Source organism: Lepidochelys kempii, chromosome 17 (genome assembly GCF_965140285.1).
Source record: "Lepidochelys kempii isolate rLepKem1 chromosome 17, rLepKem1.hap1, whole genome shotgun sequence".
In the NCBI taxonomy this organism is placed as follows: domain Eukaryota; kingdom Metazoa; phylum Chordata; order Testudines; family Cheloniidae; genus Lepidochelys; species Lepidochelys kempii.
In genome coordinates, this window is record NC_136396.1 from 18,573,465 (window position 1) to 18,590,661 (window position 17,197).

A 17,197-nucleotide genomic window follows, 5' to 3' on the forward strand; every position below is an offset into this window, starting at 1 on the left:
AGTCCTGTGCTTCCTTATTTATGCAGAGCTCCCGTTGTCTTGAAAGGGAGCCCTGTTCGTGCAAGGACTGTAGGATTAGGTTCTTCATGGATGTGATCTTGGTAGTATGTTGTTCAGTTTTGTCAGTCTGTGTGTGGGAGAGCTACCAAACAGCTGTTTCATGCTCAAGTCAGTGAAGCTGCTGTATAGTGCAGGCCACCAAGGCTGCCGAACCAAAGTGATCAGTACAGCTGGGGCATGGCTGGTTTGGGGGCGGGGAGGGAGAAATATTGTTCTCTCATAACCATAAACCAAGAAAAAGGTGAGAAATTTTGTACTTTTGCTCCCTATTTTAATATGTAAACAAAAGTAGTGGAGCTCTGGGACCTGCAGTGTCAGAACACCTTGGTTAGTTGTCTCCATCTGAGCACCTTTATCCCCAAGCACTCTATTTCTGGTGTTGTAAGTCTTGGAAATGTATGCTACTCTTCAAAGAGAAAATCACATTTTCCTAGAGTGAGATGGTATTGTTGAACAATAGAGAAGGATATGATTTTGTCATGGAGGTCACGGATTCCATGACTTTAACAGACCTCCGTGATTTCTGGCTTCAGCTTCAGCCTCCTGCAGTAGCGGGTCTCTGGCTTGGACAGTCAGCCCCCCGCAGCAGGGCTGGGGCTTCTGTGATTTATTGTTTGTTGCTTGCGTCCTGCCTGTGATTTTTAATAAAAATCTCTGTGTTTAACATTTTAACCTTAACAATAGAAATTAGAGATGACGGAGACCTAGTAGTTTGGTCTGCACACTGTTTAGTATTGTGAGCCAGCTAATCTTGCAGGAAAAGCAAGATTAGCACCAGTTCAAAACATGGATGGGAGACCTTGAAAGAATACATATGCTTCAGAAAGTGGCATTTATGATTCGGTAAATGGCACAATATCCTCTGCCAACTGGTCTGCACTACAGAATCTGTATGTGTTTGAACACAGTTGTGAAATTCCAATTTAGATGACTTGATGCATTGAGTTGGGTGACCTCATGTGAAGGATGCAGTCATTTAATTTGATCATTCATAACCATGTTCAAACAAGTGATTCTGATATAACCCCTTAGCTGTGTAGCAGGGATATCGAGAGGTTTTAAGTAAAGGGAATATCATAATACAAATGTAAAGTCAAATGCAGTAGTGTGGCAAATACAGCTTTTCAGTAATGCTTGTGGAAAATTTCTGTTCCTTAATTTCATCCCATTACTTCTCGTTATACTTGGTACCATCCAAAATCATCCTTTAAAAAAAAAGAAAAATTATGCAGTATTCAGTGTATAAGACAACATTTAGAATGACTTAAATTGGCTTATGTCACCACCGTCTGCAGAGTTTCAGTCAGCTGAGGGCTACTGTTTAACACAAGGTTGAATGTTCTGCATGTTGGTACAGTAGCAGCATTTATTAGACTTAAGATACAAAGATAATTTCCACCCAGGTGTTTGAAGATCACTCACTTTCACTATATAGGAAATAACTTATTTTATGGGGTCTACGTTTTAACATTGGTCTAAAACCAAATGAATATGGTCACTGAAATTCAGGCCTCGCAGCTGTCAGTGATATATCTATAGTTGAAATAATGCCCTATCCCAGAGTAAAGGATGATAGTTGCATTAATGGGGTCTGGCTCAAGGCTTGGGTAGTTTGTGTTCCGTATACATCAGTCTGTTGATCGGTTGCCAGCAGACATTTCTAGGTTGAGGATTATTTCTGTTGTTGCATACAGGCATATGACATCAGTTGCCTGTTAGTAGTCCAGGGAGTAAATAGAACAGGGGTTCTGAAACTGGGCGTCGGGACCCCTCGGGGGTTGCGAGGTTATTACCTGGGGGGTCGTGAGCTGTCAGCCTCCACCCCAAACCCCGCCTTGTCTCCAGCATTTATAATGGTGTTAAATATATAAAAAAGTGTTTTTAATTTATTAGGGGGGTCACACTCAGAGGCTTGCTATGTGAAAGGGGTCACCAATACAAAAGTTTGAGAACCACTGAAATAGAAACATGATAGGATAACATCAGTCCTCTGTACAGCATTGCTGTAGGAGTACAAGATACAGGAGTTACAAGTAGTTGATTGTAACACAGTTCATTGCATGGGCAAGAGTAAACAGTCTTGGCTCTGAAATGGGTAAGTGGCTCATTCCTAATCCCATCACGCGTAGTCGGTCATCTCTCCCTCTTCATTCATGATATCTTTACTTCTTTCCAAGCCTCATGCCACCAATGTGTTTGTTCTGTGCAAAGAAGTGTTGAGATGGTTCCTAAATAGGTCACTTTTGACCAGAGAGTTACTATAGCAAAATATATTCAATTTTAGTGCTTCACAATACAATTAATGTTAATTTAGGAATATTTAAAAGTGCTAGTAAATTTGTGAACATTAGTGAATCTTTTCAACTTAATTTTAAATGCTGAGACCGATTGAACAGTGACAGGAAATAAGTTCTATAAGCATGGAGCATAAATAAAATATGCCCTACTACTCTGTGTCTTGAGGCTGTATCTCCGAGTTACGAGCACCAGAGTTACGAACTGACCAGTCAACCATACACCTCATTTGGAACTGGAAGTACACAATCCAGCAGCAGCAGAAGGAGGGTGGGGAGAGGGGGGATTTAAAAAAATACAGTACAGCTCTGTCAAATGTAAACTACTAAAAAAAGGGAAAGCAGCATTTTTCTTCTGCATAGTAAAGTTTCAAAGCTGTATTAAGTCAATGTTCAGTTGTAAACTTTTGAAAGAACAACCATAATATTTTTTTAGAGTTGCAAACATTTCAGAGTTAGAACAACCTCTGGGTGTTTGTTACTCTGAGATTCTACTATAGTTGTCAGATCTGTAATAAACAGGAAGTGGGGTAAGTGACTTCAGTAAGTAGCATTCTTTTGTATTCAGTTCTGGATCACTGTCCTATCCTAGTGTTAGGTAATACTGTACTGTTGGTAATGCCTTTTTCATGACATGAAATAGACTCATCAATTTAAATTGTTTAATTTATATTATTCAGCAGATTTTAGCATTTCGCTCAAACAGTCTTGGCTTTTTTGTGTAAGCAGTTGATTCTTAGTAAATGCCTTTTTAAACATTTCACTAATGCTTTAGTAAATGTCCCTTATTTTGGGATCTAAACAGTTGCTAAATTTTTACTAAACATTTTCCCAAATGCTAAGGTCATTTCACAAGAATGTCCTTAAAATAGGATTCACAGCTGGAGACACTGTTCTTCAGAATAGATGTGGGTATGCTGTTTTGCATAATATTATATGGAAGGTGTTACAATGACATCAGTTAGAAGGAATCAGTGCGTGAAAGTGTGCTTGCAGTTTTCATAAAACAACTGAAAATGAAGGATTTTGAAGTCCTTCATGTGCCATACACATTACTGTTGCTTGGCTCTTTTGCTATAAGAGCAATAACAAGGATAGGTATTTTAATAATTTCACTAAGCCCTGTGCTAGAAGTTGCAAGGAGGCAAGGAATGGGAACTGAGGGCAAGTCTACACTACAGCTGGGATCAACACTCTGAGATCGATCCACCGGTGGTTGATTGAGTGGGTCGAGTAAAGACCCGCCAAATTGACAGCAGATCGCTCTCCAGTCAATCCCTGTACTCTACGCCCCGACAAGAAGAGTAAGGTAAGTTGATGGGAGATTTTCTCCCATCGACCCCCCACGGTGTCGACCCCATGGTAACTTGATCTAAGGTATGTTGACTCCAGCAACATTATTCACATAGCTGGAAGCGTAGGTCGACTTACCGCGGTAGTGTAGACGTAAACTGAGTCTTTGGGTAAGGGACTGTAAATTATTTCTATCATGATTACTAGTTAAATTCCTGTTCCCTCTCTCTATTTTGAGACATTCATGCTTGCCAATATCATCATATGAACTAGATCCCCTCTCTCTAACTATCATGTAGTCTGTCTACAAACCAATTTATCCATTTTTGCGTGGATCAGCTTAATTATTTTTACTCCTAATACAGCATAGGATGGGGCTTGATGAGTGCAACAGAGAAAATAAGATGGTAGTATCAGTGGGTTGGGGGGGCACTCCAGCTCTTATGCAACCCTTGCTTCCCTTAACCTCTCATGTACCCCTTTCCCTGCACCCTTCCTTGTTTGTTTACTCTCAGTGCTGTTTACATTTAAAGTATGTAATGTCATCTGTGCTGTTGGTACTTAAGCTTACATTGTCTTACTGGTTCTTCCAGCAGTTTCATATAGTTGTTGAGTAATATGGGGGAGAGGATTGAGTCTTGTGGGCTTTGCAGATGAGGGCTTTAGAGATTAAGTAACTATTGTCCATAATGACCCTTTGGGCTCAGTATGAGAAGAATCTGAGCCATTGGGTGTATTTCAGCTCACCTCTGTAGTTTCTTGGAGGTGGGACAGAAATGTTTGCTGATAAAGGGGTTTCATATGTTGCGCAGAGGTTCAGCAGTGAGAGTATAGAAGTAGTTTCTCTCTATGGACAAGAGCACATTGTCCACCAGAGTAACAAGTGCTGCCTCAGTACCCTACCATGGCCTGAAGTCTGACTAGAGGGAGTCCATGATACTGTCAGCTAAAAAGGTGGCTAATTTTTCTGGACCAGTAATTGAGTCGTAAATCTAGGCTGCTTCCTCTCAACTTGTAGCTTGCAGAAGCTTGGGAGGAATTGACCTCTTACTTCACAGACAGGATTACTAGTATCTGGGAGAGTCTTATAGCCAAGCAAGAAAAACAAGCCTAGAAGAGGGCCAGAAATGTAAAGTTCTGCTTCCAAGAATTTGGCCTATTCACACGAGTTGCCACAAAAGGACTGAGAGCAATCAAGGCTGCCACAGGTAACTCTGATCCTGCCCCTCCTGGATAATGTTGATGGGTTCTTTCCTGCCACCCAGAACGCATGGGTTCACAGACACTCTTGAGCTGAAGAAGTATAGTATTCATTAGCTACTTCAGTCAGTGATCAGTCCACTGAAACAGGGCACAGCATAGGGTTAAATGCAAGCATGCCCCCACATTCAGGTGCTTGCCTTAAATACTCTTACAAAGTTATTCATTGTATACTGTAGAAATACTTTTTCTGCCGAGCACTAAGATTAGTTTGCTTACTCAGTTGTTTACGTGTTTGGATTGCTGACCCAGTTGTTTACTTGCGGATTTCAGGCTCACCTTTTTACCTGGCTGTTCTCCTTCCTTGCCAGGCAAGCATGCTTCTTTTCACATGTCCCAACACCTAAAATATACATTCTACATATTGCATCCTACAGATAGTTAAAGAAAATAGAGAACTCTGTCTTGTTTAGAAAAGGAAGGTTGGGCACTTTTGGTGGTGGTCAGATTATTAAATGTCATAGGATGGGTGGAGATCCTTCCCCCCCCCCCCCTTTATCAAAGGAGAGGTGTTTACAATCTGTTAGTGTCCCAAGAGTAAAGTGATACATAACATCACTGGTCATAAAGGTGGTAAAGTATTCCAACAACTTCTGTAGTAGGTGAGATGTTCTAAAACACTTTTCATTTTTTTTTCACAAAACACTGTCAAAACAGTGACTTGAAAATGAGCTGACAGGAGATTTGTTTAACACACAAGGAAATATGAAACTAAAATTGAACACAGACTTAAAAATGTCCTGGTCAAAGAATCAACTGCACCTAGAAAATAGGGCCAGATTCAGCTCTAGGATAAACGGAGGCAACTCCTATAAAGTCTGTCGAGTCCACATGTGCCAGCATTCAATTTGGGCCAGTCAGAGGTAGTTTTCAGAGTAGCAGCTGTGTTGTTCTGTATTTGCAAAAAGAAAAGGAGGACTTGTGGCACCTTAGAGACTAACTAATTTATTTGAGCATAAGCTTTCATGAGCTACAGCTCACTTCATCTCTAGCTCACAAAAGCTTATGCTCAAATAAATTTGTTAGCCTCTAAGGTGCCACAAGTACTCCTTTTCTTTCAGAGGTAGTTGAAACCTGAGATAAAGTAGGAGGTAACGTGACTCTAAAAGCAGGCATATGTCTTTTAACAAATTGTCCAAAAGAGGTTTGCATAGGATTAATGTGAAATTGGTTTCAGTTCCTGAGAATTTTAAAATTAACAATTCTTAAAATAGAAAAAGATTGTTTGTCTTCAGAAATATTGACTCTCATGGCTGTTAAAAATTACAAAATTTTCAGTTCTTCTCTGAAATAAAGCTTGGCTACTGCATCCTTAATATTTTAAACTTGGTAATATTCAATAAGGTTGTGCTCAGTTGGGTGTGTTTGCCAGCGGACCAGTTTAGCAATGACCGTGAACTGTAATGATGAATTATGCAGGGTTGTAGCATGTTGGTCCCAGACAAGGTAGGTGAGCTAAAGATCTGAAGAAGAGCTCTGTGTAAGATCAAAAGCTTCCCTTACCAACAGAAAAGCTTCTCTTACCAGCAGTTGTCCGATAAAAGATTGTCTCAATAATGACGAAAGACAGAATTAACCTAAATTCAGAAAAATGGAGATAAATTTGACTAGAGCCAAGTAGTTAAGTGGATGTGAAACTCTGGGATCTTTTCTAAAAAAAAAAAATAAATTTTTTTTTCACATAAAGATGAAAGGGGCTGATTTTTCAAAAGTAGTGAGAATCCAGGACCCAGTGACTTCAGCTGATATTGCTGGATGTTCAACTGATAAAAATCAGCCCACTTGGTTGGGAGCCTAACATTTTTAAAAGTGACTGTTTGTTTATTTAGGGTGCTTTAATATATAGGTGCCCAACCTGAAGGAGTCTGATTTCCAGGGAATGGGTCCTTGGTGCTGAAAATCTTGGCACTATATCTTGTTTTAGGCTCCTATAGTGTCCAGGGTGTCTGTCTAATGCAACAAATTTTCCTTATTCTTTCCTTTCAAGAAACTTGCTGTGACAGTTTGTAGTGCTACTGAAGGCATGCTTGATGCTTCCCCACCGCCCCCCCCACTTGTGAAAATGCGGGTACTGCAAATAATCCCATAGGAATATTTTAAAATGTATGCTGAGAATTAATACAATACGGCTTGTACAGTATAGCAAGGTTGGGCTTTAAAAAACCAATGTTTCACCAATACCATTTTATCTTGTTGAGTAATACATTATAAAACTTTTTATTTTTATTTTTGCACAAGATCCTGCAATTGTTGCTGTGCATTACTACTTTGGTGTTTGGGTGAAGGATTAAAAAGTTGTTGAACTGCTAAAGTGGACAGGGTTTAAAATTACAGACACTATTTTCCTTTACAGCCATAATATGTTTGTTTTGGCAGCCTGTATCCTCACTGAAACACACATCCATTCCTTTTAGTAATTATTCACTGTTCTCAGTCATACTGTATGGAGTATTAGTGCATTATTCATGGTCCTGGAAAAAGTTATTCTTTCACTATATCAAAATGCATAGGAAATACTTTAGGCTAGCTAGTTACATAATTGACAAGTATTAACAATGTACTGGCATATACTGATAGTAATTGTATATTTAAAAATGACAGAATGGTCTGTGGCGTTTGACCTACAAGAAATGTAGACAGATTTTATAGGAGTACACAGGTATCTTAATGGCTGTGCTGTTGCATATATTTGCGCTATGGATAGTTGCTGTAGATCCTTCACTAAGTACCATTTCTATTCACCTGGATTTGTGCTAAGCTTTTCCCACATGGTGGAGCTTTTATCCTCAACTTGCCCATAAAAAGGCTTTTATAAAGTGTAGAGAACCACCTTATAAAGTGGGACTGTGGTCCCATCTGCTCATAGATTTGCCCGATTCATGCATTTTGTGCTGTTCTAAAGAATCATTAGATTTCTTATACAAATGTATGATACCATCATAGCATTAATGCCCAAGAGTTGATTGACCTTGATTAGCAGAGTAGTGTGCTAGACACTTTATATATATAAAAAGGTGCTGTACAGTTGTAATGATAGACATAAAATGCTGGGTGTTGCAACAATTCTTGAACAAATGCTCATCGGTTTTGAAACTGTAAGGCAGGCTCATCAATTTGGCTTTGTATTCAACAGGTGCCTGGCAGTTCCCAAAATGCGTTTTTGGATTTTTGTAGCACTTACCAAAAAAAAAAAAAAAATAAATTTCAACTTTTGGTGTTACTTTGGTGCAGCATCTACCCTGCAGTCTCTCTTTCTAAGTTAGGAATAGTCAAATTCTGACAAAACTTAAAAAATACTTTAATGAATCTGAACTCTGTGCAGCTTAAACCACTCCTGGACAACTGAGGAAAATACATTGAGCCAAGGTTTCAGAGCAATTATTATGTATGTGCTAACATTTTAGCTTTCTCTTTTTAAATACCATGTAATAAGATTGTTTTACAGTTGTGCAATTTTGTCTTTAATTTGCTGTTTTACTTATCTAATGCTCATCTGTTTTCCAATAATGATTGTTTGTTAAAAAGTGAAGGCCTTTCCTTTTTTCAGGAAAAAAATGTCACTAGTGACTCCCCCCACCTTTTAACTAAGGAAAATACTGGTTCCTCAACTGGAAACAACTAATGGTGGTTGGGTCATTTTAGACTTTCATATTTAGTCTTTGAAAGTCTCCATTCTTCTCTTCATGTGAACGGTCCATTCATCTAAAATCCATTCTTTTCAGAACACTGCAGCCCTATTTGTCCATACACAGAGAGGTTATCCTATCACTCCTATCCTTGGAGGTCTCCACTGTCTCCCCAGAATCCTCTTTATCACTACAAAGTAACTTGCTTCATTACTGAAGTCATTAAAGCCCACATCTCCACCTATTTCTGTGGCACTTCCTTCTGTCTCCCTCCTTGCTCTTTTTCTAGGTCAGTTCTGGCCGCTTGTTAGTCCTGTGCTTCCTCCTTTTTGTCAGATTGATCCTTTATTGTTGCTGCAGTAGCTCTCTGCAGCAGTTTTCGTGCCTTCCTCTGCCTCAGCCATTCTTCTGTCACTTTCAGATTTAAGTTCAAAATCTGCCTGATTGTTGCCTAATATCTGTAAACTGTTGACAAGTTCTCCCAAATCAACAACTGCAATGACCGACCCTCCATGCCTCTCCTTACTGCCTGCTCACCATCTACAATTAGATCTTCTTATAGAAACATTTCCTTTGTAAACCTAGGAGAGTTAATTTGTGTGTTGTAATACTACAGAATAAGTTCTGAGGTAATCTATTCCTGCTGAATAAAATGCCATCTTTTAGTCAGTGGATGAGCCAATGTTTTCAAAGTTGCAGATAGATGCCTCTGCTTTCAGTCAGTTGGTATTTTCAGATAGCTGAAAATGGAAGAAATTTCTCCCACAACTTTAGTAGATTTACTTTCAGTTTTGGTGGCAAAGTAACTTGCAATGCAAGGTCCAGAGATGTAGAGACAGAAAAATTATAGCCTCCAGGGTTGTTGAAGCTCAATGAATAAAGCTGAATTAACCCAGATTTCTTTAGAAAGGTCTGCTTTCATAGTGAGTATAAAGTCAAGAAACTAATGGCTTGATTTTTTTTTTTCCAGAGATTTTGGGCACCTGCAGCTCCCCTGAAGTCAGTGGGAGCTAGATGTACTCAGAAACCCTGAAAATCAGGTTATAATCCTTGCAGTCCAACAGGGAAATAAGTATTGTTTGAGGAGAGATGTTTAGAAGAGAAATGTCTGCTCCTGATGCCATATAGCACTCCTTACCTGCATTTTCATAAAAGTTTCTCTTTTCTTTCTAACAGATAAATTCAGTTTGATCATTTCATAGCTTGCTCCACCTCTGAGTTTAAGATCTTCAATCTGTTCTTGATTGCTTGAGTTTCTAGCAGTATAGTATATATTTTTTTCTGAAGCCTCTTTTGTGTGTGCACTTGTCTTCTGGGGTCAGTTTAAAATCAGATAATTCTAAGTGGTTAGGAAATAAATACTTGAATGGATGGTGTTTACCTAGCTTCTTTTCTTTTAAACTTGAGGGGATTGTGTGTGTTTAGAATTTCAAGATTTAAAAGAATTAAGTGTGATTTAGTAGTTTAAAGGGAATGTTAATGTAGGGCAACAGAGCTGAGTGTGGATGCCTATCTAACCAAGGAGTTTGTTTTCAGCTATCACAGTTCTTGATTATCATTGTAAATAAAATCTGGTGTGCAGCAGAGCTCAAATTGGGAGGGTGTGTCTGTGTATTTCATATTCCTACTTCTCATTGTAGCCAGTTGAAGAAAAGGTGGATGGCGGCGGAATATGCTATTGTTGTTTTCCTCTTTTTGAGGACTGGATGTGCCAATTTATTTTATCATGCCAGTCCTTCGATCTTTCCCTGTCCTCTTCTGGAGGGGAGGATGGGAAGGAAATCAGATCTCTCTTTTCCTAAATAAATAAGGTGAGTGAGTGCCTACCAGAAGTTGGCTCTATCAAACTTGTTTGTCCTGAGAAACTATAAAAAAATTGCATGTTGAAAGATGCCCTTTTACCCCTGTAGTATAAATATTTCCTGAGGACTAGGAATACAGAGGTTTTCATTTTGATTTTAATTTTTTTTAATCCTTCAGACTAGAATAATGGCTATTGGAACTTTACAAAGCACTGTTTGTCTCTGTGCAGACATTCACAGCTGACGGTTGCTCACATTTTGGTGGTTTACTGTTACCTTTGTCAAGACACAGAACTGTTTGATGCTTTTGCATGTTTATGCATCTGACCTTTGAGACCATATTTTGTGGATCCTGTAAAGGTTCCCATGTAATACTACTTCCTTAGCAATCCGCTTTCTATTCAGTTATTCAAGTATCTAGTTTGACTTAAAACGGCCTGTGTGTGCCATATAACTTGTTCACAAAACTTCAGGTTTTGAACCTGCCCCCTATTCAGCATGATAGTCTTTGTGGTTTTACGGCTACATTTTCTTATCCTTAAATAAGTTTCTCCCCAATACTGTGGTGTGTAACGTTTCAGAGTAACAACCGTGTTAGTCTGTGTTCGCAGAAAGAAAAGGAGTATTTGTGGCACCTTAGAGACTAACTAATTTATTTGAGCATAAGCTTTCGTGAGCTACAGCTCACTTCATTGGATGCATACTGTGGAAAGTGTAGAAGATCTTTTATATACACAAAGCATGAAAAAATACCTCCCCCCCACCCCACTCTCCTGCTGGCAGTAGCTTATCTAAAGTGATCACTCTCCTTGCAATGTGTACGATAATCAAGGTGGGCCATTTCCAGCACAAATCCAGGGTTTAACAAGAACGTCTGAGGGGGGCGGGGGGGGGGGGGTTAGGAAAAAACAAGGGGAAATAGGTTACCTTGCATAATGACTTAGCCACTCCCAGTCTCTATTCAAGCCTAAGTTAATTGTATCCAATTTGCAAATGAATTCCAATTCAACAGTTTCTCGCTGGAGTCTGGATTTGAAGTTTTTTTGTTGTAATATCACAACTTTCATGTCTGTAATTGTGTGACCAGAGAGATTGAAGTGTTCTCCGACTGGTTTATGAATGTTATAATTCTTGACAACTGATTTGTGTCCATTTATTCTTTTATGTAGAGACTGTCCAGTTTGCCCAATGTATATGGCAGAGGGGCATTGCTGGCACATGATGGCATATATCACATTGGTGGATGTGCAGGTGAACAAGCCTCTGATAGTGTGGCTGATGTTATTAGGCCCTGTGATGGTGTCTCCTGAATAGATATGTGGACACAGTTGGCAACGGGCTTTGTTGCAAGGATCGGTTTCTGGGTTAGTGGTTCTGTTGTGTGGTATGTAGTTGGTGGTGAGGATTTGCTTCAGGTTGCGGGGCTGTCTGTAGGCAAGGACTGGCCTGTCTCCCGGGTTTTGTGAGAGTGTTGGGTCATCCTTCAGGATAGGTTGTAGATCCTTAATAATGCGTTGGAGGGGTTTTAGTTGGGGGCTGAAGGTGACGGCTAGTGGCGTTGTGTTATTTTCTTTGTTAGGCCTGTCCTGTAGTAGGTGACTTCTGGGAACTCTTCTGGCTCTATCAATCTGTTTCTTTACTTCTGCAGGTGGGTATTGTAGTTGTAAGAATGCTTGATAGAGCTCTTGTAGGTGTTTGTCTCTGTCTGAGGGGTTGGAGCAAATGCGGTTGTATCGCAGAGCTTGGCTGTAGACGATGGATCGTGTGGTGTGGTCAGGGTGAAATCTGGAGGCATGTAGGTAGGAATAGCGGTCAGTAGGTTTCCGATATAGGGTGGTGTTTATGTGACCATCGTTTATGAGCACTGTAGTGTCCAGGAAGTGGATCTCTTGTGTGGACTGGACCAGGCTGAGGTTGATGGTGGGATGGAAATTGTTGAAATCATGGTGGAATTCCTCAAGGGCTTCTTTTCCATGGGTCCAGATGATGAAGATGTCATCAATATAACGCAAGTAGAGTAGGGGCGTTAGGGGACGAGAGCTGAGGAAGCGGCGTTCTAAGTCAGCCATAAAAATGTTGGCATACTGTGGGGCCATGCGGGTACCCATAGCAGTGCCGCTGATCTGAAGGTATACATTGTCCCCAAATGTAAAATAGTTATGGGTAAGGACAAAGTCACAAAGTTCAGCCACCAGGTTAGCCGTGACATTATCGGGGATAGTGTTCTTGACGGCTTGTAATCCATCTTTGTGTGGAATGTTGGTGTAGAGGGTTCTACATCCATAGTGGCCAAGATGGTGTTGTCAGGAAGATCACCGATGGATTTTAGTTTCCTTAGGAACTCAGTGGTGTCTCAAAGGTAGCTGGGAGTGCTGGTAGCGTAGGGCCTGAGGAGGGAGTCTACATAGCCAGACAGTCCTGCTGTCAGGGTGCCAATACCTGAGATGATGGGGCGCCCAGGATTTCCAGGTTTATGGATCTTGGGTAGTAGATAGAATATCCCAGGTCTGGGTTTCAGGGGTGTGTCTGTGTGGATTTGATCTTGTGCTTTTTCAGGGAGTTTCTTGAGCAAATGCTGTAGTTTCTTTTGGTAACTCTCAGTGGGATCAGAGGGTAATGGCTTGTAGAAAGTGGTGTTGGAGAGCTGCCGAGCAACCTCTTGTTCATATTCCAACCTATTCATGATGACAACGGCACCTCCTTTGTCAGCCTTTTTGATTATGATGTCAGAGTTGTTTCTGAGGCTGTGGATGGCATTGTGTTCCGCATGGCTGAGGTTATGGGGCAAGTGATGCTGCTTTTCCACAATTTCAGCCCGTGCATGTCAGTGGAAGCACTCTATGTAGAAATCCAGTCTGCTGTCTCGACCTTCAGGAGGAGTCCACCTAGAATCCTTCTTTTTGTAGTGTTGGTAGGGAGGTCTCTGTGGATTAGTATGTTGTTCAGAGGTATGTTGGAAATATTCCTTGAGTCGGAGACGTCGAAAATAGGATTCTAGGTCACCACAGAACTGTATCATGTTCGTGGGAGTGGAGGGGCAGAAGGAGAGGCCCCGAGATAGGACAGCTGCTTCTGCTGGGCTGAGAGTATAGTTGGATAGGATAACAATATTGCTGGGTGGGTTGAGGGAGCCATTGCTGTGGCCCCTTGTGGCATGTAGTAGTTTAGAAAGTTGAGTGTCCTTTTTCTTTTGTAGAGAAGCAAAGTTTGTGTTGTAAATGGCTTGTCTAGTTTTAGTGAAGTTCAGACACAAGGAAGTTTGTGTGGAAGGTTGTTTTTTTATGAGTATCCATTTTTGAGAGCTCATTCTTAATCTTTCTCTGTTTGCTGTAGAGGATGTTGATCAGGTGATATATGCCATCATGTGCCAGCAATGCCCCTCTGCCATGTACATTGGTCAAACTGGACAGTCTCTACGTAAAAGAATAAATGGACACAAATCAGATGTCAAGAATTATAACATTCATAAACCAGTCGGAGAACACTTCAATCTCTCTGGTCACGCAATTACAGACATGAAAGTTGCAATTCTTCAACAAAAAAAACTTCAAATCCAGACTCCAGCGAGAAACTGTTGAATTGGAATTCATTTGCAAATTGGATACAATTAACTTAGCCACTCCCAGTCTCTATTCAAGCCTATTTCCCCTTGTTTTTTCCTAACACCCCCCCACCCCTCCACGTTCTTGTTAAACCCTGGATTTGTGCGGGAAATAGCCCACCTTGATTATCATACACATTGTAAGGAGAGTGATCACTTTAGATAAGCTATTGCCAGCAGGAGAGTGGGGTGGGGGGAGGTATTTTTTCATGCTTTGTGTGTATAAAAGATCTTCTACACTTTCCACAGTATGCATCCGATGAAGTGAGCTGTAGCTCACGAAAGCTTATGCTCAAATAAATTGCTTAGTCTCTAAGGTGCCACAAGTACTCCTTTTCTTTTTGTGGTGTGTAAGACTCTCTAATAAGGGAAACTATGCTTTGCAGTATTTTGTCTGTAGTCAGTGATAAGCTAAAGAGATTTTTTTTTCTCTACTCTATTTGTTATGTTTACCTTATTTTCTTTATTTTGGTTTTGTTTCACTTTTAATTCCTTAAAACAGACTGCTGTATAATTAATATGATGAAAACAATAGAAGTAATATCTGAAGCTTTAATAGTGATTTGTTTCTCTTGTGAATAAAAATATTTTGATGCAGTTGTGAGTCAAAGTACAGCCAGAAATGGGTCCAGAATAGAATCATAGAATATCAGGGTTGGAAGGGACCCCTGAAGGTCATCTAGTCCAACCCCCTGCTCAAAGCAGGACCAATTCCCAGTTAAATCATCCCAGCCAGGGCTTTGTCAAGCCTGACCTTAAAAACCTCTAAGGAAGGAGATTCTACCACCTCCCTAGGTAACGCATTCCAGTGTTTCACCAGCCTCTTAGTGAAAAAGTTTTTCCTAATATCCAATCTAAACCTCCCCCACTGCAACTTGAGACCATTACTCCTCGTTCTGTCATCTGCTACCATTGAGAACAGTCTAGAGCCATCCTCTTTGGAACCCCCTTTCAGGTAGTTGAAAGCAGCTATCAAATCCCCCCTCATTCTTCTCTTCTGCAGGCTAAACAATCCCAGCTCCCTCAGCCTCTCCTCATAAGTCATGTGTTCTAGACCCCTAATCATTTTTGTTGCCCTTCGCTGGACTCTCTCCAATTTATCCACGTCCTCCTTGTAGTGTGGGGCCCAAAACTGGACACAGTACTCCAGATGAGGCCTCACCAATGTCGAATAGAGGGGAACGATCACGTCCCTCGATCTGCTCGCTATGCCCCTACTTATACATCCCAAAATGCCATTGGCCTTCTTGGCAACAAGGGCACACTGCTGACTCATATCCAGCTTCTCGTCCACTGTCACCCCAGGTCCTTTTCCACAGGACTGCTGCCTAGCCATTCGGCCCCTAGTCTGTAGCGGTGCATTGGATTCTTCCATCCTAAGTGCAGGACCCTGCACTTATCCTTATTGAACCTCATCAGATTTCTTTTGGCCCAATCCTCCAATTTGTCTAGGTCCTTCTGTATCCTATCCCTCCCCTCCAGCGTATCTACCACTCCTCCCAGTTTAGTATCATCCGCAAATTTGCTGAGAGTGCAATCCACACCATCCTCCAGATCATTTATGAAGATATTGAACAAAACCGGCCCCAGGACCGACCCTTGGGGCACTCCACTTGATACCGGCTGCCAACTAGACATGGAGCCATTGATCACTACCTGTTGAGCCCGACAATCTAGCCAGCTTTCTATCCACCTTATAGTGCATTCATCCAGCCCATACTTCCTTAACTTGCTGACAAGAATACTGTGGGAGACCGTGTCAAAAGCTTTGCTAAAGTCAAGAAACAATACATCCACTGCTTTCCCTTCATCCACAGAACCAGTAATCTCATCATACAAGGCGATTAGATTAGTCAGGCATGACCTTCCCTTGGTGAATCCATGCTGGCTGTTCCTGATCACTTTCCTCTCATGCAAGTAATCAAGACCTATAAAGTCAACCTTTTCTTTTAAATCAAAATGTTTATTGGCAGTATCCTGACTTGGATGTAATTATGTAAACTTTGGGAAAATTTTGAAAGATAAACCTTTTTCTTTTGTGTTAGAATTAAATAATGTATAGTCGAAGGGGAAAAAAAGTGAATGTAACTGTATTGACCCTATGGAGTGTAAAGAAAGTACCAGTTCTTTAATGATTGCTTTTCAAATTCACTCAATAATTGTGTAGTACAGTGGTGAGAAATCTGCTAACAGAGTGTGTATTTTTATCTCCTAAATGAGCAGCAGGGTGGCTGCCCTTGAGTCACTGCCTGAGCAACATTATCTAATCTAAGTGGCGTGCTCTAGTTTTTTGCAGACATTTAAGAAAACAATGTAAACTGATTTGACTGATGGTTCTTTTGGATTAAATCAACACCAGTGAATTATCTGTAAAAAGATGAAGGTAATAGAGTGAGGTATGAATATTCCTAAATATTGTAGAAAATGGATACAGGAAAGAAAAAAATATACCAGAATGGTAAAGAAGATTGTGGGTATTCACTAGCTGGATGGCAGAACTGCAGATATGGTAGACAGAATAATTTTGTACTGGAAATGAGTGAAGTTTTTGAGTTGTTGATGTAAGGGAATTAGAAATAGCTAGTATAAGAATGGCAACAAGTGCTACGTTGCTTTGGTGTATGGGGAGGGTGGTTTTGCGAAAGGAGTTTAAAATATTTCACATTAGCTAATTCACTTTATGTAAATTTAAAAGTTGTTAGTAAAGACACTAAAAGAAGGGGCTTGGGCCTTGAGCAGGAAATCTAGCAGATGGAGAGTTTATGGGAAACTTGTTTTTTTAATAAGAATTGTTATACTTGTGTATATTTCACTGGTAGCAAAGCCACCATGACTGCAAAATGTGCTTATAACTTTAAAATTAATGGCAGTGGTGTGTATATAATCAAAATTCACCACTGGATTTTTAAAATATATATATATATCCTGTGCAACAGGGTGGTGATACTGAACAGCATTTCACCAAACTTGAGGTTTTTACTCCTTGGGCTGTGGACCCAGTTGGGCAGTAGGTTGCTAGCATAGGGGTTGGAAAAGAAACCTGCAAGTTTAACAGCTTTAGAAATCTGGCTTCCTGAAAGTACTTGGTTATTGAAACTGAAAGGATGCAGGTGCCAACATTCTCTGAAGTTCTCTAGTCACTGTTGCAATAATACCATGTCTTTAGACTATGATTGTTTTTATTATAAGAGAAACCTCATCTTTTGTACTAAAGAATGCTTGGCTCGTGAGCATGGTTTTAAACTGATGATAGTGCGTATA

General features: G+C 40.4%; 1 protein-coding gene across 8 annotated transcripts in view; it reads left to right on the top strand.

Moving 5' to 3' along the window:
* Window positions 1-17,197, top strand: part of CUX1 (cut like homeobox 1) — a 402,508-nt gene that overhangs the window by 23,892 nt on the left and 361,419 nt on the right. The gene's annotated exons all lie outside the window — the stretch shown is intronic.